The 25,557-nt window shown below is 48.1% G+C and overlaps 1 long non-coding RNA gene across 1 annotated transcript; it reads right to left on the bottom strand.

Moving 5' to 3' along the window:
• Positions 1 to 2,802: 2,802 nt before the first annotated feature.
• Positions 2,803 to 22,289, bottom strand: LOC141374432 (uncharacterized). Its single transcript, XR_012381320.1, has 3 exons — positions 22,113 to 22,289; positions 12,616 to 12,666; positions 2,803 to 3,462 (listed from the first exon to the last, which is right to left on the bottom strand). It is a non-coding gene; the product is annotated as an uncharacterized lncRNA (long non-coding RNA).
• Positions 22,290 to 25,557: the final 3,268 nt, after the last annotated feature.

The following is a 25,557-nucleotide window of genomic DNA, read 5'->3' as shown; positions in this document are numbered from 1 at the left end:
TTATCAAAAACACTAAATATTAATACAGTACTATTAACTAATCTATGGATTGTGCCAGTTGTTCAAGGAATATCCTTTTTTCTCTGGCTCTGCATCCAATCCAGGATCCCATCTTGCATTTAGTTGTCTTTAGGCCTCCAGCCTGTGAGTTCTTCAGTCTTCACTTTTTTATGATTAACACTTTTGGAGAGTACTGGCCAAGTATTTTATAGAATGCTCCTTGAATTGGATTTGTCTCATATTTTCTCAATATTAGATTGAAGTTATTTTTTGGTAAAAATACCACAAGAGTCCCGGGCCCTTCTCACTGCATTATATCAGGATACATAATGTTCATATGTCTTAACTACTGGTGATGCTGACTTTGATCACTTGGTGTTAAGGTGGTGTCTGCCAGGTTTCTCCATTGTGTAGTTAATTGATTTTCCCTTTGTAATTAACTCGAGGGGTATACTTTAAAACTATCAATCTCTGGTTCGCTAATTTTGACATCTGGATTGTTATTGCCTACAACAAACATTACTGTGGCATTTGCCAAATGTTTATTTGCTAGGTCTACTCTACATTTACGCTAATTAGAATCCTACTGTAAGGAGCTGTGCTTTCTCTCCATTTTAAAAAAATTTGTATCAGTGTGGACTCTAATTCTGTGGGTCAGTGCTGTCATTTATTTTTTGTTGCTCAAATTGTCCCAGCTTTGGCAATTGGGAGCTCCTTTAAGTTGGCTCTTGTGTGTTTTTGACATGTCCTCAATGTTTTTTTGGAGCCCTTCCTTACTTTTTGGTACAGTATATCTAGATAGATGTTCCCCAGCTAGTCTTGTATTTTCTCTGCCCCAGCTCCATTTTTCCAAGGAATAAAGCTTCCTTTTATTGGAGAAATTGAGAAACCATCCCTTGATTTTTTTTTTAAAGCATTCTTTAAATTGTACAAGATTATTAGAGTTTATCTTACTGATGTAGGTGGAGAATGATGTAGCCTAACAAACACCTAACCATTTCTTCTACTCTTGTCTCAAAGCACTGTATATGAATCTTCTGGAGTTATGGAGAGGCCCAATGAATGTGGGTTGGCTTGTGCTCTTCAATAATTTCTTTTAGTCTAATAGAGACCCAAAATGTTGGAAGATCTGGTTTCCACCCCACCTAAACTATTTGAGAGGTTCAGAGGTATTTCTGCCTGCAAGAAAATAAATGGCCATATACTAAAGTTTTCAGTTTTTCATTAGAGTTAATATGGCACTTGGATGTTGCTGATTATTTTGACTTTTATTTGAAAAATGGTTTACAGACAGTCCCTGATTTATGATGGTTTGACTTAAAATTTTTCAACTTTACGCTGGTGCGCAAGTGATAGGCATTCGGTAGAAACCGAACTTGGAATTTTGATCTTTTCCCAGACTAGCAATACACCCGAAGATATTTTTTTTTTAAAGATTTTATTTATTACTTGAGAGAGAGAGAAACAGCATGAGAGGGGAGAAGGTCAGAGGGAGAAGCAGGCTCCCCGCTGAGCCGGGTGCCTGATGTGGGACTTGATCCCAGGACTCCGGGATCATGACCTGAGCCGAAGGCAGTCGCTTAACCAACTGAGCCACCCAGGCACCCCAGAAGATATTTTCTCATGTTGCTGGGTAGGGCTACTGCTGTCAGTCCCATCACATGGTCAGGAGGGTAAACAGATAACAACCATTTAGTGTCCACACAACCGTTTTGTGTCTCACTTTCGGTAAGGTATTCAATAAATTGAGTTATCCATCACTTTATTATATAATAGGCTTTGTTAGATGATTTTGCCCAACTGTAGGCTAATGTAAGTGTTCTGAGCACATTTAAGATAGGCCAGGCAAAACTATGATGTTTGGTAGGTTATGTGTATATATATTTTTAAAGTTTTATTTTTTATTTTTTTAAGTGATCTGTACATCCAAGATGGGGCTTGAACTCACAATCCCAAGATCAAGAGTTATATGCTCTACAGCCTGAGCCAGCTTTTGTCAGGACCCAACCCCATCTTAAGTCGAAGATGTGTATTTGAAATGTGGTTTGTGTGATAAATGTAGGACCCTTCTGATAAAGAGTAATAGTGTCTTGTAGGATTCATTTTTTTTTTACAATTGATCCCCCCTCCCCCGCCCCCGGAAGTAATGCCCCATACGACTGTGTGTGTCACATACCGTTAGTGGTTTCTGGGCAGCTGGTGACGCTCCTTACCTTTAAGAAGTCTGTCTTTAGAATTCTAATGTTTATTACATCTGCTGGGCTTGCATGTGGGGAAGGAAAACCTGATGTGGTTGTGGGTAAGATATCCACAGCGAGATTAAGTGGATTGGAGAAGGTCTCACAAACCTGCATGGCTCTGTTTCTAGGTTCCCCGGACAGGCTCTGCAGCCCGGCCTGCGGGGGTAACTTAGGACCCGACCTCCCCGCTCCACCCCACCCGGCCGCTGGGTTAGGGCACTGGACGGCGCGTGCGCAGCGCCCGCCGCCGCGTGGTTGGCCCCGGCCGGGTGGCCTGCAGGAGGGCCAAACTAAATCCTAACCTGATTCTAACCTGATTCTCCGTGTTCCCGCGACCCCACTAGCTCGCCCGCTGCCGGCCGAGGGCCCGCTCTGCATACCCTCATTTTTGTACGCTCTTCCCCTGCCCTGACCGAAGGGCTATTTTACCGCCAGAAACGGTTTAAGATGGGGTTGGTCCCCCTGAGCTACCTCCACCGGTGAGCTAGGTAGCCCGAGGGACGGGGAAATGGGATTTAGCGCACCTGCTAACAGCTCAAAGATGACTTCAGTGTCACGCATGGTTTATTGCTTGCTTTTGCCTTTTAAAAATAATGCTCAAACGTGTGACTGGCTAGCAGAACGTTGGTAAGCCATTACTCTGGACCCACCTGCTGGCCCTGAACGCTGTTCCCTTGCTCAAAAAAGAAAAAAGTTAAGAATTGCCCCTCACCCCCCAAAAGAATTCCCCTTTAAGGGGAAGCTCCTTGAAGAAAGTATCAATTTTGCTGCTTTGTCCAGTGTTCTGCCTGAGTGTACTCATCTGTGTTTTCCATTTCTTCAGCCTGTATTTTGTGAGCCCCTCTGGGCTGCTATTATTGGGCACCGGGAAAGGGAAATGAGTAAGATTCTTGTCCTCTCAGAATTCAGTTTAAGGATTATACTGTAATACTGTTTGGAGTTGTGGGAGATAGAGGGTGCTTCAAGAAGAGAAGAGGGGCATCTACCCAGAAGATTGCCCTTTCTGTATTGGATTTTCTTTCTTTCCTTTTTCTTACTTGGTGGAAACCACACGAGCCCCTTGCCTCTTCATCTTGCTTCACAGCAGCCGCTCTCACTCAGAGGCCCTCTGCTCCAGCATTAGTGAGCTCTGGGATGTTTGGCGAGTCAGCGAATTGCTCTGCACAATTTCCTTCGTGGAAAGAGGAAGCTACTTGATGTATGATTTTTGCAGGGTGCTTTTCTGATGAAAGAAACGAAATAAACCAGATAGTTACATATATAGCACAAGAAGGTGTATATCTTGGCATGGCGGTTTGCTATTTACTCTTCTAAACTTTAAAAAAAAATTTTTGCTTTATGACATATAAAAACTATATGTAGCATGTGTGTATTCCTAAATATACATAATCCCATAATTTTAAATTATTTTACAAAAATGGAATAATACCAAACCATCTGCAGTGTCCTTTACCCCCCTCCCTCCCCGCCCCGCAATCACAATTCCATGAATTTTCTATTTTGGTTTGCTAAAGAAGGACACGGGTCTTCTATGACACTCTAATATAAATGTCCTTTTAGCATCCTGAGGTGAGCAGCAGCCCAAGGGCCTACACCTCTGTCATCAAAAGCAACTTGGCAGAAGCCTATCCTAAACTTGTTCCTCTGGAATCCAAACTTTTCCAGATTTCTTCTTCCCCAAAGCCTTTCAAGTTGAAGTTAGACACTCCATTTTTACATGAATGGCATTCCAAATCAAGGGAAGTATAGGGCATGATCTGGTCAGGTGGGTGAAGAGTAAGCCAGCCAGGACTGGATGGGGAAGGCTGCTGCTATATGCCAGGCAGAGTTCTAGGCACTTGGGGGGACACAGAAAATGAAAAGCTCCTGCCTTCAGTGGGACTTTAATTCTGGTGGAGAGACAAATTTGTTAGGTGATGATGAGTGCTTCAGAGAAAATAACACAAGATAAGCATCAGGCTGGAAGAGCATGCCAGCAGAAGTCCAGAGAACTGAGAGGGAAAAACAAGTTGGGTAAGACTTTGGGAAGAAATCACCCACTTTTGACAAAAGTGTATCCACTTTTCATTCTACCTCACCATGCCTCCCATTCCATGGTTGACCATAATCCCCCTCCCACCTTGTACTCACCATCAACTCCCTTGCCCCTTTCTGTCACTTCATCCATTTTAACTGACAAACCACAGTCCAGGTTACATGCCACTCTTTCACTACCTGTTCCTGTGCCATTCAGAGTGGTTGGAGAGAAACATGCAACGAGGGTCCTATTTTAAATTCATGATCGTCAGTCTCAGGAGGGGAATCACCAACATTTTACCCTCTATTCACTTTCCTACTCATGAGATTATCATTTCATACCTTCTCCCTTTCCTGAAACCTCTAGCACCTCAGATCCTACATTTACTCTCAGTTAAGACTTTACTTCCTACTTGACTGAGGAAGCTGAAGCAATCGGAATGAAACATTACAGACTGCCTCCACTACATTTACTCACATAACATTGTAGATCAGTGTTTCTTGAAGCCTGGTCTCTGGGCCAGCAGCATCAGCACCCTGAGGAGCTTGTCAGAAAGGCAAGTTATTGGGCCCCACCTCAGACCTACTAAATCACAAGTTCAGGGGGTGGGGCCCAGCAAGCTGTGCTTTAATCTGTGCTCCAGGTGATTCTGATGAACCTTCTAGTTTTGAGAACCATGCCCTTGGACTATGCATGTTTCTGTCTAGAAAATCCCTCCAGCTGTGGACCAGACCATCTCTCACCAACTCAACAACATGGCTCCATCAAATCTCCCCTCTTCCATATCCCAATTTTACTTCTTTCTATCGGATCATTCCCGTCAGCTTACAAACATGCTGTTGTTTCTCCTGTTTCTTCGGCCGGTGACTGCCCATTTCTCTATTCTTTGCAGCAAAATCCCAAAGAGGAAGCTGTTACTCACTGGCTCCATTTCTCCTTCCATTCTCTCTAATCCACTCCAATCAGGCTTTCATCCTCTTCATCCCATTGAACGGTCTTGTCAAGGTCATAAGTGACATCACGTTGTTAATTTTCAGTCCTCATGACCTAGAAACAGCATGTGACATTGTTTCCTCCTTGATAGCCTTTCTTCACTTGGATTCTCGCACAGAGTACCTCCTCTGATGTTCCTCGTTTCACTGGGTGTTCCTACTTAGTCTCCTTGACTGGTTCCTCTTCTGCTTTGTGTCCTCTCCATGCCAGAGTAACCCAGGGCTCAGTCCTTGACCCTCTACACTCACTAGATTTCATCCAGTCCTGTGGCCCTGAACACCATTCATGAGCCTACAATTCCCAACTAGAATCAGTTCAAATATGTCTCCTGAACTCTGGTATATTCGACTGCCAGCTCGGCCTGTCCACTGGATGTCTCACCAGCAGTTCAAACCCAACACTTCCAAACCCAAACCCCTTCCTTCCTCATCTACCCCATCTCCTTTAGTAAAAAATTCATCTCTTCCATTTCTCAGACCAAATCCTGGGAGTCATGTTTGATTCCCTTTCTCACATCCTGTATCATATTTGTCAGCAAGTCTTATCGGTTGACCACTTCTTGCCACATCTACGGGCCAAGTCACTATCCTCTCTCACCTTGATTGCCACAATCTTGAAGCGGGTCTCACTTCCACTTTTGCTTCCCACACTCTGTCCTCCCACAGCAGCACAGATCACCCCACTTCTCAGCTTACACCCTCTCAGAGCTCCCATGTCCCTCAGAGTAAAGGCCAGAGCCTTCTGGGACTCACAAAGCCTATGCCATCTGACCTCCATTCCCACATTCATCTCACTGCTCCCCGGGCTTACATCTGCACTCTTCTCATCTGTTCCACTCACCCTGGCCTCCCCGAGGCCCTTCAAACATGCCAGCTTCCTGTCAGAGGGGCTGCGCCCAGCTGTGTCTTCCACCTAGAACAACACCTTTCTTCATACATATGCAAGGCCCACTCACTCCTTCACCTCCTTCAGGTTCCTGAGCAGGGTTCTTATTCACGAGGTCTCTGCTGACTACCCTGTTTACATTCACTATGCCCATCTCCCACACTGCCTGGCTCCCTGGCTCCCTGGCTCCAGGCTTACAGTAGGCAGCGGTGGGCCTGAAATTACACCCACCCCAGTCTGTCTCTTGCCATTCTGAGGTAGGTAGTCAAGAAAGCGGAAAGAAAGAAGGAAGAAAGAAAGAAAGGGAAGGAAGGAAGGAAAGAAAAGAAAGAAAAGAAAGAAAGGAAGGAAGGGAGGAGGAAAGACAAGCTAATAAGTTGTCAAGCAGTTTTAAAAATGGTTATCAGTAATTTCAGGTTAACAGAATTTTTAAGATACAATTTCTATCTTTAAATTCCAACTCCTGCTTTCCTAGAGTGATAGCAGTGCTGACCAGGGAGCCAGAAACCTTGGAATCTTGGCCTGGACCTGTCACTAAGGAGCGCTGTGACCTTTGCAAGCCAGGCATTAGGCTTGTTCAGCTTGGAAAAGGAGGGAGCTGGGCCCAGTGACTTAGGAGGTTCACCCACCCACCTCCAATCCTGTGAACTCTACGCCAAGATAAGCCCAGCACTGTCAATGTTTCTCATGGCCCCCCCAAGGCTGTCACTCTCCTCTGCCCAGGCTACCGCCTCAGCCTCCTTACTGATCTCCCCTGTTCGCTCTTGCTCTCTAAGCCCTACCTTTCACATCACTGCCTAAGTGAAGATCCCCCTTGTTACTTTAAAATTCAGCTCACTCCTTATTTTCTGTTTGCATCTTAACATTTATCACAATGCAACATTATTTTCAGTCAGGCAATACTCACACAGTGGGATCCCATACCACTGTAAAAAAGAGAGAAATCTATGTATTGATATAGAATGATGTCTTAAGATAAATTGTTAAGTGAAAAAAACCCAAGGCGCAGTACAGGGTGTGTCGAATACCACCATTTGTATGATAAGGCTGGGGGGAGAATATACTTGCTTGTATATACATATGTTATCTCTGGATGGGTGCAGAAGAAACTGATAACATTGCTTGCCTCTGTGGAGGGGACTAGAGGAGGAGTGGGAGGCTTTTCACTGTGTATCTTTTTGTATTTGGAATCACATAACGTACTACCTATTAGTACTCAGTAAGTATTTACAGATAATGAATGAAAGAATGAAGGTCTCTCCCAGCTCCAATATCGTGGTTTCAACCTTAGGGCTTCAAGAATATAAGACATGGGTTCCAGGACCCAGCCATTCAGAGGCACCGAGAGAGACACTGGTTTCTTCTGTGGCGTGGTGTACTGTTTTTCTTCGTTGTGATCAATAAGCTTTTAAAAAAAAAGTGACCGGGACTGTGCGGAGGGTGGGATGTGGAGGACCTGCCTGGCACAGATGTGCTTCCAAGTGAGAGCCCAGGTAGCCACAAGGGGGCAATGTCCTGCTCAGCTCATGCCCCAGTCTTGGCCTCGGGGGTTGGCAGCCTGAGGGACAGGCAAAAGAGGCCCTTTCCCTCCACCTCAAAACATTCAGGATCACAGTTCCTAGCATACTCCGGTTATGAGACTGTCTTCTGCACTAGATTCTAAACTCCCTGAGCTCAGGAACTGACTTTGTCTTGCTCGCCAGTGTACTCAGAGCCTGGCATAGAATGAACAAAAGAATGAATGAATGAAAGATTAAATATTGAATGAGAGAACTCCAAGAACAAGGAGAGAAAGCCTGGAATCAGGAGCTGTCAGACCTCAGGTAGCCAGCAGGTGGCACTAAAGGAGCGTTTTTTGAGTTGTCTCAGGCTCGCTTTCTTTCCTTCTCGCTCTTTCATTCTCTTCCTTCCTTTTAATATTTTATTTATTTGTCAGAGAGCGCGAGAGCATAAGCAAGAGGAGCGGCAAGCAGACGGGGAAGCAGACTTCCCACCGAGCGGGGAGCCCGATGCAGGACTCAATCCCAGGACCCTGGAATCATGACCTGAGCCAAAGACAGACGCTTAACCAGCTGAGCCACTCAGGCGTCCGTCCGTCCGTCCGTCCCTCCCTCCCTCCCTTTTTCTTTCCTTTCTTTCTTTCTTTTATTTATTTCAGAGGGAGAGCAGGAGTGGGGAGGGGAAGACGGAGAAGGAGAGAGAATCCCAAGCAGGCTGCACCCTCACACGGAGCCTGACATGGGGCTCTGTCTCAGGACCCGGAGATCACCACCGCGGCCGAAACCAAGAGTTGGACGCTTAACCGACTGAGCCACTCTGGTGCCCCAGCCTGAGCCTTTCAGCGTGGAACACACAGCCCTATTTTGACCAAGAGAAGGAGTAGCTGATATTTGACAAATTTACTAAGTGCTCCAGTCAGCACCAGGGACTTAAGAACAGGCAGACCTGGAACAGGGACCTAGAAGCCCCGCATAGAAACCAACACTACATAGGAAGACAAGTGCTATTCTGACCCTTAGGAGCCCTGACAAGGACATTTTAAATTTGTTTGAGGCATTTGGGGAAAATTCACAGAGGAAGTGACATCTGAAGTGGGCCTTGAAAGTGAGGAGTATTGGGGCGCCTGGGTGGCTCAATCGGTTAAGTGTCCCACTCTTGGTTTTAGCTCAGGTCATAATCTCAGGGTCCTATGATCGAGCCCCACGTCAGCGCTCAGCGCAGAGTCGGCTTGAGATTCTCTGCCTCTGCCCCTTCCTCTGCCCCTCACCCTTCACCCCTCACCTCACTCACGCACGCTCTCTCTCTCTCAAATAAATAAATAAAATATTAAAAAAATAAAGAAAGTGAGGAGGATTTATGCGGTTGGAGGACATTCTAAGTGGAGGGAATAGACTCATGGAAATTGGGAGAATAGCAAATTGACAAGGATGGCTGGGTTTTCCCAGTTTGCTGGGAGATAAAAGGGTAAAGAAAAAACTCTGCTCTGAGAGTTTACTTTTTTTTTTTTTTTTAAGTAAACTCTACGCCCAGCATGGGGCTCAAACTCTCGGCCCCGAAATCAATAGTCACATGCTCTACTGACTGAGCCAGCCAGGAGTCCCAAGAGTTTACATTTTTGATTAAAGAACAAAAGACTTGGGGGATTAACTAATGCAACGCATACAGTAGGGGCTCAAGAACTAGTCAATGGATTGAGATTTTTGTGTCAGGTAAATAGTAGAGGCTCAATAAACATGCTGAATGAATGAATCATGGAACTTTGGGTGGTTTCTTTGCTAAATCACATGTCCTTGCTGATGCTTTAAGAGCTTGTTTTCCAAGATTCTTTCCCTCTGTGTCCAACGCTCTTCACAGGCAGCTTTTCTTTCTGCCAAAGACAAGAAATCCTGACCTCAAGGGGAAAGGATTGCAATAACCTGTGCGCTCCCTGGCATCCACAGCCTTATAGAGAATTCCCAAGTCGTGTCCCTAGAACATAGTCTCCTTCCTTTGGACTAGATAACAGTAATCATCAGTAGTATTTTTATTTTTATTTTTATTTTTTTTAAGATTTTATTCCTTTATTTGAGAGAGAGAGAATGAGAGAGGAAGCACATGAGAGGGGGGAGGGTCAGAGGGAGAAGCAGACTCCCCGCTGAGCAGGGAGCCCGATGCAGAACTCGATCCAGGGACTCCAGGATCATGACCTGAGCCGAAGGCAGTCGCTTAACCAACTGAGCCACCCAGACGCCCCATCAGTAGTATTTTTATACCTGATGTTATCCATCAACTCCATGTTGCTAAATCAACTGGACACATTTCCGTCCTCATTTTTACGTAATTTGGAGGACTGCTTCTTTCTCCAGACCCTCTCCTTCCTACTTGTGTGACCCATGCTCTCCAGTTTGCCACCTGCCTCGCTCCTCTTCTTGGTTTCGTCTGCCAGTTTCTCTGGCTCCTCTCTGTAGCCATTAAAGGTTGAGTTCTGGGCCCTACCCTCCTCTGCTTTATCCTTTCCCTGGATTCTTCCCGAGGTTTCAGTGACCATCTAGATGTCAACACTCCTCAGAGCTCTCTCCTGAGCCCTCTCTTGGAGCACCAGCCCACACACCCAACAGCCAACTTGACTTTTTCACTTGGGTGTTTCTTAGGCATCTTAATCTCGACATGCTTAAGAACCCCTCATCTTCGCCCCCTGCTCCCCCCCGGGGTCCCTATCATGGAGCATGGCTGCATCACGCAGCCCATGCCTGCATCCAGAAGCCTGTATGAGTCATCCTTGACTCAGGTCCTGACCCTCCAACCCCCTCAGTATCTCCCGAGACCTTCCACTGCTCTCCGTCCCCAGCACTGCCATTATCTAGAGCTGCCCCTTCTGAGGGCCACTCTCTCCTCAGTAGCCAAGGTGACTTTTTAGAAATGCAAATGAGATCATGTTACGTATCAAAATTCTCCTCTCCTCTCCTCCCATTTCCCTTATATAAAATCCAAGACCTTTAACCATGACCTTCAAGACCCTGTATGATTTGGCTGATGCCCACCTTTCAGGCTTCATCTCATGCTGCTCTTTTCTCCACACTACTTCAACCGGTTTGAATTTCACTTAAGCATTCACTCATTCATGCTACCAGGTATTTATACTTCCATTTAAGTATTCACTCATTCATTCAGGCAACCAATATCTGTGCCAGATGTGGTCCTAGGTACTTGGGTGTGAACAAGGCGGATGGCTTTGTCCTCATGGAGCATCGTGTTTTCTCTTCCTGCTTCAGGCTCTTCTCACATGTGTCTCCCTCTGCCTGAACTCCCTCCTCCAACATACACACTTTACTCCCCTTAACCTTCTAGCTCCAGTTCATCATTCAGGCCAAAATTAAGTGTCATTTCCTCTCCGAAGCTTTCCTGGACCTCTCCGGCTCAGTCGGGAACCCCTGTTGTATTCCCATGGTCCTGAACTTGTCCTTCCTTACTCATGTCTGTTTTCCCTGCAGGGCCAGAGGCTCTAAGAGACGGAGAACCAGGCCTACTGCGTTCACCAGTACCTGGCACTATGCTGGGCTCCTATCATGAACTCAGTACATCCTGCTTGAATGAAAGCACATGTCCTTCTCATTTGGATCTGCTTTTTCAAAATATTTGAGGATGACATCTTAAATGTTGCCACAAACACAGCCCCGCTACTCAGGCTTGTATAGTCACGTCTGCCTTGTGCCAAATGCTGTGCTTTGAAGGAGACTATTGATCCTGACATTTTCCTGGGTCAAGAAAGCGAACACCCAGCCTGCACAGAGATTTGCCACTAAAGCCCTTTCACTCAGTCAGCTTGTCCCACAGAAAGGTGGCTCATGGATGTCAAAGAACACAGGCCTCACCTTGAGAGGGATTCTCATCTCCAGCCTTGGCCACTTGCTAGTTATATGAACGGGTCATTCAACGTTTCTGACCCTCAGCCTTCTTCCCTGTGAAGACGGGCATCATAATCCATGCATTGCTGGGCTGATGGGAGGGGACTACTCTTGTTAGCCTTTCTCCTAACCACAAGGCCATGCGTGTTCTTGGTTAGCTTTCTGGCTACTGGGTCAGAGACACCAGGGTCTGGGTCTTGGCTCTGTCACTTCATAGCAAGCTGGCCGTGGGGGAAGTAACATAACATCTGAGCCTCAGTCTCCTAATGTAGAAAATGGAGACAGAGTCACACCTGCATCTAGGGTTGTGGTGGGCCCTTATATGAAGTTAATGTGTACAGAGGACTCAGCCCAGAGTCTGGCATATGGTAAATACCCAATGTATGTGCATAGTATCATGACAGAGATGTAAGGAGGACAGAGAAATGGGGTCCACGGTTCTGATCTTCACCGGTGAATTCATTTGGGAACTATTATCATCTAATTTGTGGAGGGTCCTGAGGGAGGTGCCATTGGATATGGATCCCGCTCCCAAGTCTAGTAGAGGAGAGAAAACATGTCTATAAATAAGGAGGATTTCATGTGCCAAGTGAGACATTTCATTAAAAAAAAAACAAAACCAGAAGACTTAAAAGCTTATTGAATGAAAGAAGCTAGAAGTAAAAGAGTATATATTACATGATTCCATTTTTATGAAGTTCTAGAACTGGCAAAACAATCTGTGGTGATGGAGGTCAGCAGAAGGGTTCCTATTAGGGTACTGTCTGGGAGGAAGTATGAGGGAACTTTCTGGAAATGTTCTGTGTCTTCATCTGGGTAGTGGAACCCTGGGCATAAGCAAAATATGTAAAAATTTAACCGAAGGTACACCTAAGATTTGTGCACTTTACTGTATATAAATGATAATTGAAAAAGAAATTGTGCCAGAGGAGTTTAGAAAAGGGAGTGATTTTTTCTAGCTTAAGTGGACAGTGAAGGCCATGTGGCCTGGAGAAGGAGCTGCAAGGGAGAAATGGCTTCTCTCTCTCTCTCTCTCTCTCTCTCTCTCTCTCAGTGGCTCAGTCACAGAGGATCTAAACAAAGCACTTCAACTTACCTTAATGGAGTCAGGAATCATCAGTAAGTGGTTTTGGAGATTATTCGCTATCTGTTTACAATGCCAAAAAAAAAGTTTAAGATTATATAATTGCAAAAGTCATATTCAGGGAGGTAATTATCAAGTGTAACATGAGTGTTCTATTTTTGGGATTCATTGCTAGCTCTTCTGGCCCTTCATTCCCTTTGGCTAATGTGATTGCGAGTTGTTTTTCTGGTTCTCTTCTGTCGGAGGCGGCTGGATGATGGGAGGCCACGGATGGGGAATACAGAGCGGGGTGATCAGTCGCAGTTCTGCTGGGCTCTCCTCTTAGCAAAGCACCTGTGTACACAGCATCTCAACCGACAGCAGTCCAGGAGGGAGACGGGGGTAGCAGTCATGGTTATTGATTGCAAGCAACAGAAACCAATCCTGAATAGCTTCAGCAGAGAAGGAATGTATTGAGTGGTTATCAAATAGCTCAGAGAATCAAAAGAAAAATGAGGGTGAGAAAGCAGGCAGGAATCAGGGAGAGCTTACTCGACCCCGTGTATTTTAGGGAGCTTTTGTGTCAGCCGCTTAGTTGTTACAGTTCACATTTGGGAATGTTCAAGACAGATTTTTCCAGAAAGCAGGGGCATGGACAGGGATGGAAGGAGGTAATTGGACCAGCAGAGAAAGGAGAGTCCAGGAGGGAACAACTGCAAAGTCAGGGAGATAGGAAAGGATGGTGCGGGTGGCTCGTGGGCAGGAGCGGGGAGGGGTAAAGCTGGGAGGGCAGGTTGAGGTATGGTGGGGAGCTTCGCATGCCTGGGTGATGAGTATGTACTTAGACCAGTGGGAAAAAGGACCCACTGGTCTAAGTAGGTTTTCGAGCAATGGGATGAGGTTTTCTATTTGTCCTTCAGGAAGAATAACCTGGTACCCACAAGAGGACTGTGTGGAGCAGGAAGCCTGGACCACGGCCAGTGGGCACAGTGAGGCCCGGTGTCAACGGCTCCTGAGAGGCTGAGGAGGACCGAGAGAGGGCTTTGGGCCTGGGTCTCTGGCGAGCATGAGGAAAGCAGTTTCCGGAGCATGCTGGCGCCAGGCCGGTTTGCAGAGCGCTAGGGACTCAGTGGGTGCCGATGATGTGGCGTCTCAGGGGGATGAGAACCAGGGGCTCCAGTCCAAGCTCTCCACCTCCTGTCCCAGCCTGTCACTGCCCTCAGCTGCTTCTGGGTCCCCATCGCCTTCCTCAGCTACCCCCAGCCCCAGAGCTGACCTTTCCCTCTGGAACTCTCTCCTCTCTTCTGTTCCCCCAGCAGGACAAAGCATCTTAGCCTCGAGGAGACCTCGGATGAGAAGGGGGAGGCTTGGGAAGGGGCAGGGGCCTGCCAAGGACACAGCCAGGAGGAGGCAGAGCCGATAGCCAACGTCCGTCTCATCTGTCCCGTCCAGGGCTCTTCTCTCCCACCCTGTCTCTTCCGAGAAGCCGTCTCTGACGGAGCCCCTTCATTGGTTTACTTTGTAGCCCCGTGGTTTGCATGCACCCAGTTTGTATTGCTTTGTGACTTCAAAGTCCTCATTTAGCGTTGTTTTCCAATGAGACCTATTGCTTGTCCTTGGCATCTCTTCCAGAACCGAGTGCAGGGCTCTGCACAAGGCTGCATCACGTAAGTCAGGAGCCCAGAGTTCTCCTGGCTCTGCCAGGAGAGGGCCGAGAGCGGTCCCAGCCCCAGAGACAGTGCTGGTAGGAAACCACGGCAACGGGAAGGAAGGACTGAGACAGAGGGCACTGAGCCGGCCTTTTGCTCCTGGGAAGCCCCTCTAGGGAATCCCTTCACCTCTGAGGAAGATTCAAGCCCTGCCCCCAGGCTCTACAGGCCTGGCTTGAACGGGAGTTTCTCGGGACCAGGCTTGCGGTCCGGAACACGTGTTACGTTCACTCTTCAGTTGTGATTCAAGACCTGTGAGTGGTGTACAGTCCAAGTCTAAACCTGAGCTTGGATTATAAATTCTCTAGGACATACCCACCCTCCCACTCATCTCAGGCTGAGACGTGCAAGTGTCCTTGTTTCTCTCGTCTGTGCCTTAATGGAGGCGATCGTCCTTTGAGGGTCCTGGTTTATTGGAGGGTGTCAGTTCTGTCTCCTTACCCCATACTCCCAGAACCTGGACCCACCACCCCTTTGCCTGACTCATCTCCCCACCCTGGGAATCTTCCCCTGATATTCTTTTCTTTTTTTAAGTAAGCTCTATGCCCAACGTAGGGCCCGAACTCATGACCCTGAGATCAAGAGTCTCGTGCTCTACCGACTGAGCCAGCCAGGCACCCCCCTGCTCCCCCCACACCCCTTGCTTTTCTTCACCCTCACTCTAGATGAATCTTAGTCAAGTGTGGCTCTGATCATGCTCAAGAACCTCAGTGGCTCCCTGTGGATAAAAATGTAGCATTTCAGGCCTCGACAGCAGGGCTTCAACCCAACTTTGCAGTCTCCTTACTGGCCACTCTTAGCAGGGAGGCCACTGGGCAGGCAGGCATTGACTCAGGGGGCCCCAGGGGGAAGTGCAGGTCACCTGCTGGGCACTCGGGGCCCCTTGCCTAGCCAAACGATAACCCTTCCCCACCCCGTCACTCACGTTCTTCTCAGACTTCATTTGCCCATTTTGTTCATAACATCGCAGGGAAGAAGAAAAATGCTATTTTATTTATTAATTTATTTTTAAGCCGGCTCCATGCCCAGCGTGGAGCCCAACTCAGGGATTGAACCCACGACCCAGAGACGGAGACCCAAGCAGAAATCAAGAGTCGGCCGCCAAACCGACTGAGTCCCAGGCGCCCTGAAAAATTTTATTTTAAAAAAACTGCTGGGCGCCTGGGTGGCTCAGTCGGTTAAGCGACTGCCTTCGGCTCAGGTCATGATCCTGGACTCCTGGGATCGAGTCCCACATCGGGCTCCCTGCTCAGCAGGGAGTCTGCTTCTCCCACTGACCCTCTTCCCTCTCGTGCTCTCTATCTCTCATTCTCTCTCTCTCAAATAAATAAATAAAATCTCAAAAAAAAAAAAACTGCCTAGAGGGTTGCCTGGGTGGCTCAGTCGGTTAAGCATCTGCCTTTGGCTCAGGTCATGATTCCAGGGTCCTGGGATCGAGCCCCACATCTGGCTCCCTGCCGCTCCCCCTGCTTCTGCTCTCTCTCTCAAATAAATAAATAAAATCTTGAAGAAAAAAAAAAAAGAAAAGCTGCCTGGAATGGTAAATTTTGTTATGTATATTTAACTACCAAAAAAAAAAAAGCCGCTTGGAAGCATTTTCTGGACTAAGCCAGATTTCATCTTGGTGGAAGACTGCCTTTTTTGGGACAACATACCTACTTGGCCTTTCAGTTATGCAAAGCAGGTTTTGGAATGAATGTGGAGGGAGAAGCTGAGACCAAAAGAGACAGCTGAGCTCTGTGCACCCTGAGGTTGGGGGGTGGCGGGGAGGCAGTTAGGTTGTTGCTTCTGTTTGGTCATTAATGCTGTTCTTGTTTCCTTCCTCGGAGGATCCAGGAAATGGGTTTGGACACGGAGAAGGTAGGGCAGGGACAGAGGACTTTGATCTGAGCTGGGAAGGCCCCACTAATGTGGCAGGGGTGCGGGGGAGGAGTCTCAGGATCAGGATTTTTTTTTTTTTTTTTAAGTAAGCCCTACGCCCAACATGGGGCTTGAGCTCATGAACCCAACATCAAGAGCTGCACGCTCAGGTGTCTAGGTGGCTCAGTCAGTGACGTGTCTGACTTTGGCTCAGGTCACGATCTCGGGTCCTGGGATTGAGCCCCGTCAGGTCTGTGCCCAGCGGGGAGTCTGCTTCTCTCCCTCTGCCCCTCCCCCTGCTCCCTGCTCATCCTCTCTCTCTCAAATAAATAAATAAAATCTTAGGGGCGCCTGGGTGGCTCAGTCGGTTAAACGTCTGCCTTCGGCTCAGGTCAGGATCCCGGGGTCCTGGGATCGAGCCCCGCATCGGGCTCCCTGCTCCATGGGGAGCCTGCTTCTCCCTCTGACCCTACCCCTGCTTGTGTTCCCTCTCTCATTGTCTCTCTCTCTCTGTCAAATAAATAAATAAAATCTTAAAAAAAGAAATAGAGTTGCATGCTCTACTGAATGAGCCAGCTAGGGCATTTCCCCCAAATGCCCTTTGTAACCAAATTTTACCTGGACCATAATTTGAGGAGGAGGCTGGTCCCATGGCAGCAGGTGAGGAGGAATCTTATGTAACCTGGGCTTTGGGAGAAAAGGGACTGTCACCAGGGTCGGAGTGGAGTCCCCAGGGAGGCGGAAGGTAGGAGACCTGGCTTCTTCCTCTGAGGCCTGTGGCTCTGTCTGACATCAGGGGCAGCAACGTTCTGGGGGCCTTCAGGAAGGTGCTGGAGGCTTTCTCTGGAACCCAGGCCTGGCTACGGAGCTGAAAAATAATGCAAAGGAACTCCCACCTCATTAACTTGCCTGGCCTTGAGGGCTAGGGGGAGGCGGCTTGGCCTGGCAGGCAAGTGGCCAGGAGTTAGCTGTCTAAAGAGAAGAGCAGGACAGTTGGGTTCCTCTCACTCTCACTGTGGAAAGAAAAGAGAGAGAGGAGCAATTTGCAAGTCTCCGCTGGAGCTCTTTTCACTTCCATAGGAGGCTGAAGAGTGGGATGAGTCATGTTTTTTCCAAATGCAGTGGAGGAAGGAGACCCAGCCTCTCTCAGGGCCCCCTCCCGGTGAGGAGACACCTGCTGTCTTGTCCACTTGGGCAGGATTGGCAGCAGGAGGGGATGTATTAATTTGTAAAAAAAAATGAAGATAGCTTTGGATATTTTCTGCTTATTGTAGAAGGTTTAGATAGTTGCACATATGTAACAAAATCACGTCATTCCATCATCCAGAGATAGAACCTGTAAGCCTCTGGAGTCAAGCTTCCCATGCTTTGTTTCCTTATACATTCTTATGCATTCGTGACCCAGAAGTCAGCTGGGCTCTTAAGATTGAGATAAGATGGGCTTGAACTCTTTATCCTGTACCCCATGAAAATTCCACTCCCTCCTCAAAACTGAGCTTCTCTGGGGGCATAAATGGGCACAGTCACCTCTGGCTCCTCTTTGCTAACCGCTGAATTCTTAGTCTGCATCCTTTTGGCTGTCCTGGTGCCTAACTCCTGGGGCAACATGGCCTGGTAGTAACTGAGACCAGGATTTTAGCACTTTTCTTCCATGTCCAGAAAAATCTCCACTCACAAGAAGCCATGTGTGTATCGAAGATATTCTTAAGGTCAGAGGGACAAAGAGTGAGGTTATGTCTCAGGAGCACAAACCATTTAAAATTGAGGTTGAGGGGCACCTGGGTGGCTCAGTTGGTTAAGCGTCTGCCTTTGGCTCAGGTCATGATCCTGGGGTCCTGGGATCGAGCCCCGCATCGGGCTCCCTGGTCACTGGGGAGTCTGCTTCTCTCTCTCCCTCTGCCCATTCATGCTCTCTCTTGTTCACTCTCTCTCTCAAATAAATAAATATAATCTTTAAAAAAATAAATAAAATTGAGGTTGACCCGGGACGCCTGGCTGGCCCAGTCAATGGTGTATGTGACTCTTGATCTTGGGGTCATGAGGTCGAGTCCCACGTTGGGTGTAGAGATTACATAAAGAAATAAAACTTTACAAAAAAATAAAGAAAATAAAGTTGAGGTTGACCTGCTGTTGGTAAAAGTCCTCAGGTCCTCTGTCAGGGCCCGTGACACCTCCCTCCTTCCTTTGTGCTCCTCCTTGCAGCTCCCACATGTGGTTCCTGGTGTACGTCTCTTCTAGGCTGGGCTGAGAACTGGTACCCTTGGGTGCATAGCACTTCCCCCCTCAAGTGGTTTATCAAAGTGTTATCCTAAGGAGAGACAATTCTTTCTCTAAGGAGCCTGATGCCATCTGCTAAGGCAACAACTCCTTCTCTCCTGCTAGACGTGTCTTTTTTTTTTTTAAACAAAAATGAGCTCACTCTAAACATTCTCTATGACAACAGAGCTGATCTTTTCTCCATTTTACAAAAGAGGATCTGAAATGAAACCTTGACTCTTGCCTAAAAGCTTCTCTGCTCAGATCTTTACCCAGCTAGGTCTTCCAGCCAGACAGATCTGTGCCCTGGGGTTCCACACACTCGTAAACACCTCTAAATGGTGTTTAATGATGTATTTGTTTCTTATTTATTGTTTACTCTTCTCACTAGAATGTAAATTCAGTGAAGTCACAGACTGGGTCCGATTTTTTCATTGCTCCATCTTCGGAATTAATCACTTCGTAGACTGTATTATTCAGGGTTCTCCAAAGAAACAGAGTCATTAGGATGTGTATATTTAGAGAGAAGGACTCCTTTTAAGGAATTAACTCATGTGATTATGGAGATTGGCAGTCCAGAGTCTGCAGGGTGGGCTGGCAGGCTGTCTTAGACACTCAGAGAAGAGCTGATGTTGCGGTTCAAGTCTGAAGGTTGTCAGGCTGGAGAATCCCCTCTTGCTCATGGGAGGTCAAGTCTTTCGTTCTATGTGGGCCTTTAACTGATTGGACAAGGCCCACCCACATTTTGGAGGGCAATCTGCTTTACCCCAAGTCCAACACTTTAAATATTAATTCATCCCTTGGGTGCCTGGGTGGCTCAGCCGGTTAAGTGTTTGCCTTTGGCTCAGGTCATGATCCCAGGGTCCTGGGATCAAGTCCTATGTTGGGCTCCCTGCTCAGTGGGGAGTCTGCTTCTCCCTCTACCCTTCCCCCCAATTGTGCTCTGTCTCTCTCTCACTCTCCCTTGCTCTCAAATAAATAAATAAAATCTTTAAAAAATATATCAATTCATCCAAAACACCCCCACAGAAATGTCTGGAATAATGTTTGACCAAATGTTTTTGCAATGTGGGCCAGCCAAGTTGACATATAAAATTAACTCTCACAATAGGTACGTGATAACTATTTGTTGAATGAGTGGCTGAGTGAATAAATAAACGAATGAATGAACTTAAGGAGGGTGAGAGTCCTGCCCCAGTCACACAGCTGGCAAAAAGATGGTGCAGGTCTTCTGAACTCACAGGCTGCTGTTCTCACCACCCCTCCCCAAGGCTTCTCTGAACAGTGACCAGAGCTAGCCTTGTGTGGTTCCTGGGGCTGTCGTCAGAGCACAGAAGACTTTCTCCTGCAAGCTCTTGACATTCCACAAAGGTTTATGTTCATGTCTGGCATCATTACAAAGCACTCCTGTCTAGAATTATTACCAAGTAGGCCTTTTGATAGAAATGCTCACCTGTGTTACCTGAAGTAATTAAAAAATTATTATTTTACAAAAAGGAAAGCCTCACTTAAAATCTCCTGCAGGCATGGATAAGCAAAGAGCTAGGCACTGTGGTGTAGCGATCTGGCCCTAACCCACTAACCTACCCAACAAATTGTTGCCCACTTCCCTTTGTGTTCTCCGCCTTCCAACCAAATTAAGCAACTTCCCGTTCCCTGCGCAGACCATAAATTAATTCCCCACTCCCTGTTTCACCTGGTGCTGTTACCACAGCTAAAATGCACCCCCCCTACATTTCATCCATTTATTTATTCATTCAATAAATATTTCTTAAGCACCTAAAGGGGGCAGGTGCTATCTCTGCGCTGGGCACACAGTGCTGAGCAAGAGAGATAAGGTGTCTGCCCTTCCAGAGCTCACATTCTAGTATTGGGAAAACAGAATTCAAGCCAGTAAATGAACAAGATGATTCCAGGTGGTGATTAGCGCTGGGAAGAAAGCCAGGAAGTAATAACAGGTTGCAACAAGCTGATGTGGAAGATAGTGCCAGGCTGGGGGAGAGATGTCTTGTAGATTGGAGCTCAGGGCTGGTGTGTGAGGAGAGCCCCCAGCCACCTGGCGGCTGTGGGGAGAACGTTTTAGGTAGAGGCAAGTGCCAAGGCATAGGGTTGAGCAAGCTTGATGGGTTAGAAGAAGAGAGGAAAAAAAAAAAACAACAAACCAATAACCAAACAAATGTGTATAGCATACTTTGTCAGGCATGTGCTAAGTTCTGGGCATATAAGGATAAATAGGGCTTGGCCTTTCCTTTTTTTAAGATTTTATTTATTTGACAGAAAGAGACACAGCGAGAGCTCTGGAACACAAGCGGGGAAAGTGAGAGAGGGGGAAGCAGGCTTCCCGTCGAGCAAGGAGCCCGACGCGGGGCTCGACCCCAGGACCCTGGCATCATGACCTGAGCCGAAGGCAGACGCTCAACGACTGAGCCATCCAGGCGCCCCAGGGCTTGGGCCTTTCTCCGAAGAGTTCGTTATTTTGGCGGGGAGGCAGAAGTTATAGCCGACACCTTTTGGGGGATGTGCCTGGACCATGAGTCAACGACCCCGCCCGCTCCGTTCCCCATCCGGGGCTGCGGGCCCCTGGCAGCCATGTTCGCCGCGCGGGAGCCCATCCTGCGGCGGCCATGGCTCATCGCACCTGACTGATCACCTGACCTCAACAGGTCCAATCAGGTTTCCTCCTCCCAGGACCGCGGGATGGGGCTTCAGGCGCTACCCCCAGCTCCATAAAACTGCCTCTGGCAGCTGTTGTGAGGGTGGCGGGCAGTGCGGGTTTCCCCGGGCCTGAGAGGTTTCTGTGGGAAAGCTAGGAGAGTGGCAGGCCACCCGGCATAGCTGGTCACCCTGTCTGCGGTGTGCCAGGCTGAGTGTTGAACCTGAGCATCTAGGAGCTGCGGGGTGGTCAGACCCGTCCCGGCGGCTGGAGCCGCCCAGGAGGCCGGTGTGCTGGGAGAGAAGAATGGAGGAGAAACACAGAGTGAGTCCCGGCTTCTATTCTTGGTCCCAGGGTCTTCCCAGAGGCAGTCTGCCTCCCTGACCATGAATTCCCAGCCACCCCTGTTCCCTTCAGGTGAAGCTCCTTTGTTGGCTTCAGTGAGCTGCCGGGGGCTTCTGGAGGTCTCTCTGAGCTCCCGACGACTTTGTTTGAGCCTCTCTCACACCGCTTACCGCGGCCTCCCTTCCTTACATGTCACCTTCTAGACTGTAAAAATCCGCATGTGAGTCATCTTTGCACTTCTCCCCAAACGTAGTGTCTAGCCTGTCTTTAGTATAGAAAGTGCTCCGTTCAATTATTATATGCAAGTGAGGGGTTCTACACAGCCAGGGGAGTGTGAATAGTCTTCCTGAGGGATGATAATCTCTTGCACTTGTGTGGTGCTGCCCTCTATAAAGCATTTTCAAGTTCATTCACTGACGGGCATCCAACTCTTCAAAATTTGGATGGTAGGGACGCCTGGGTGGCTCAGTCGGGTAAGCGTCTGCCTTTGGCTTAGGTCATGATCAGAGGCTTCTGGAATCGAGCCCCACGTTGGGCTCCCTGCTCCGCGGGGAGTCTGCTTCTCCCTCTCCTTCTGTAACCCCTCCTGCTCACGCTCGCTCTCTCAAATAAATAAAATCTTTTTTAAAAATTTGGATATTGATAATAATAATAGCAGCTGCTATTTGTTTTGAATATATTCTGTGGGCTAACAGACAAAAAAATACCTTGAGGCTCAGAGAGAGGAAGAGATTGGCTCAGGACCCCCAACTTTCTATGTCACAGATCCGACCCCAGAGCCTTGTGTTCAGGCTGCAGACCCATTTTCTCTCTGCCCAGCCAGGATCTCAGGCTGCTCAGCCCCTCCTGCCAGCTCTGCCCTGACCTCCTGGGGTGCTGTAGGACTCAGGTCACTCAGTTTGCCAGTCTGGCCAACTCAGGCGAATTCGGCTCTCAGGAGCCTCTGTGGTTGCCATGGCACCTTCCCTAGGCTCCTCTCAGTGTAAACCTGGGGGCGAGCTGTTTTGAAGCAAACGGGGAAAACAGAAATTCTCCCATTAATGCAGACAACTAGCAAACAGGCTCCCTCTCCTCAAAATTTCTTTCAGGTGGGTCTGGGGCCATGGAGTCCAATCGGTCCATTTCACAGGTGAGGAAACTGAGGCCTGGAGTGCTTAGAGTTTCATAGAGAGATTTTGTGCCTTGGCCAGGAGGGTCTATGGACTCAGAGAGACCTGGGTTCCTATCCAGCCCCTACATGACATTGAGCAAGCTCCCAAACTGCTCTGAGCCCTGGATTCCTCATCTGTAAACTGGGGATCGTGCCCCTCCTCCCCCGAGTTATGTGAAAGATTAAATCAAATCCTATACGTAAAAGTGCTTTACACAGTGCCTGGCATATGAATGAGGCCGTTGCCCAAGGTCACCCCGCCCAAGGTGGGAGAAGGGGCATTGTGACTGGATTCAGGAGACGTGGGTTCTGATCTTGACTCTGCTACTAACTTGCTGTGTGTCAGTCCCTTTATACTGCTTTGCACCTCAGCATCTTTCTTTGTAAACCGAAGGAGGGTTGGACTAGACGATGCCTAAACTTTTTTTCCAGTTCTACAGTTCTGTGCATCTGGTGACAGATGCTAGTCCCAGGGTCCCTAAATCTGTCTGTTTCACCACACCTCCCTGCCTTGCTACCAGATGGCCCTGGGGTCCAGCCAGGAGGCCAGCACCCTGAGCTTGAGGGCCCTTTAAGGAGAGAGAGATGCCTCTGAGGATAGGAACTTTCCATGAGGGCTGGGGCTGTGGACCCTCATCTGGCTCCCCAGCACCTCCCTCTGGTTCAGGGTTTTGCCCAGGCTTTGTGGGGGAGGCTGGGGAGGACAGGGATGGGCGGCAGAGAAGGATGCCTTGGAAGAGGAAGAGTAGAACTTGCCAGTAGGGAGTACACATCTGACAAGGTCAACTGAAAGCCGTTATTAATACTCAGCATCAGAGTGTGCAGATGAGAGATGGGCAGCTTCCATGCTCCAGAGAGTAATTACCGAGGATAGGGGAGGACGACGGAAGGCAGAGGGTAGCATTAGGGATTCCAGGCGAGGGAGTGGGAACTCCCGATGGAGGGAGGAGAAGGCTGGGGGTGAGGTGGGAAGCTGAGGGAAATGAGCAGAGAAAACAAAGTGGAGAAAGGCAAAGCAAGAGCTGATTTGTTGTCTAAGGAAAATGACAGCTTGATAGAAAAAACGGGAGACAGAGCGTGTTCATTCTGCCATTCTGTGCCTCCTTCACTGTCCTCCAGGAGGCAGGCAGCTGAGGCACTGTGCATGTTCTCCAAGTAGAAGTCTCCAGAAGGCCCTTCTCCCCACCAGGTCACACTCAGCTGCCTGGGTTGCCGGAGTCCCATGCCTCAGAGGCCCACTGTCTTCTGTAACACCTTGGCCTCTATTCCTGCAGCTCTAGTTGGCTCTGGGCTGGGGAACTCAGCCTGTCGCACACTCTCCTCCCAGCCACTGTCCCTTCCCTGCTGCTCTCACTCAAGTCCCTTCTACCCTGCCCCTCAGCATCCACCCCCGCCACCCCCTAAACAAGCAAATCCTGCAGTTTGACGCTTGTGAATTAACTCCAGGCAGGACCCAGCTCACCGTTCAGTACATGGACCCAACACTGGCCAGATCCCAGGGATGGCTCCGTCTTGGTCTGGGAATCACTTTGCCTCACATTGAGAAAGGAAGATTACTGTAATAACAGTACTAGCCAGGGGCCCCTGGGGGGCTCAGTCGGTTAAGCAACTGCCTTCGGCTCAGGTCATGATCCTGGAGTCCCAGGATCGAGTCCCGCATCGGGCTCCCTGCTCAGCAGGAGTCTGCTTCTCCCTCTGACCCTCCCCCCCATGTACTCTCTCTATCTCATTCTCTCTCTCAAATAAATAAATAAAATATTAAAAAAAACCAGTACTAGCCAGGATGGGAGCTTATCAAATGTTTCCGTTGTGTCAGGAACTGCAGCAAGCTCTGTGTTTGCATTGCCCCATTTATCTTCTTCATAGTCCTATCAAATATGTGTTATTAGCAGTTCCTCTTAATAGATGAAGAAATGGAGGCTTGGCAAAGTTAGTAAACTTATCCAGAGTCAACTAACTAGCATGTGGCAGACCCAGTGTTCAAACGCAGAGTCCATACTCTTAATCACAGATTTCCACCTCCCAGTTTCAAAACAAATATGCATTCATGCCAGGAAACCATGTTCATTTATTTCAGTGTCACTCTTCTTGGGCTGTTACCCATGCATGGATGCATCCTTCAGGAAAGCTTTAAACTGCAAGTAATAAAAGGACACGACTAGGAGTAGCTTACACCAGAGGTCTTGACATAGGCAGTCCAGAGCTGGTGTACTTAGAACTCAACAACATCACCAAAGACCCAGGCTTGTTCCATCTTTCCACTGACAACCTCACCATACTGGCTTTTCATTGTCACGTTTACTGCATGATTGCAGGATGGCTGCTACAGCTCCAGGCATTATATCAGCATCCCAAGGTGGTTTGGGCAAACAGTTTTCTTGTGATGGGCCTTTGCTTTTTGTTCTGGGAAAAGAAAGCCTGTCAGCAGTTTTGTTTTTACATCTCATTGGTTACATATCCACCTGTAGGATGGAGGATGATGTAGGGAAGTATGTATTATGATGGCTCCTGCTTAACAAATCGTCCCCAAACCTAGTGGCTTGAAACCACAACCACTTATTGTCCATCAGCTGTCTGTGTATAGCTGAGTAGTTCTGTGATCTGAGTCAGCCTGGGCTGGTCTCAGCTGATCTTGGCTGGTCTTCCTTGTTGTGCCTGTGGTCCACTGTAGGGTCGGTTGTGGGTTGCCTGGTCTACGATCGTCTTACTCACATGCCTAGTGTTGGCTGGTTGTCAAATGGGGGTGATGGGGTGATGAGTCTCTTATCCAGCAAGCTAGCCCAAGCTTGTTTCCATGGCAGTGGTAGAGTTCCAAGAGATCGAATGGAAGGATGCAAGGCCTCTTGAGATCCTAGACTCTGAGCTGGCATGCTGTCATTTCCATCCCATCTTTTGGGCAAAGCAAGTCACAAAGCTGACCCAAGTACAGGGGTAGGAAATGGACTCCACTGCTTGATCGGAAGAGCCATACGGTCCCATGGCCAAGAATATAGACACAAAGA

The sequence above is a fragment of the Callorhinus ursinus genome, unplaced genomic scaffold, assembly GCF_003265705.2.
Source record: "Callorhinus ursinus isolate GAN/ISIS: 27379988/994484 unplaced genomic scaffold, GSC_fseal_2.0 scaffold18, whole genome shotgun sequence".
Lineage (NCBI taxonomy): Eukaryota > Metazoa > Chordata > Mammalia > Carnivora > Otariidae > Callorhinus > Callorhinus ursinus.
This window is presented reverse-complemented; position numbering and strand designations above follow the sequence as displayed.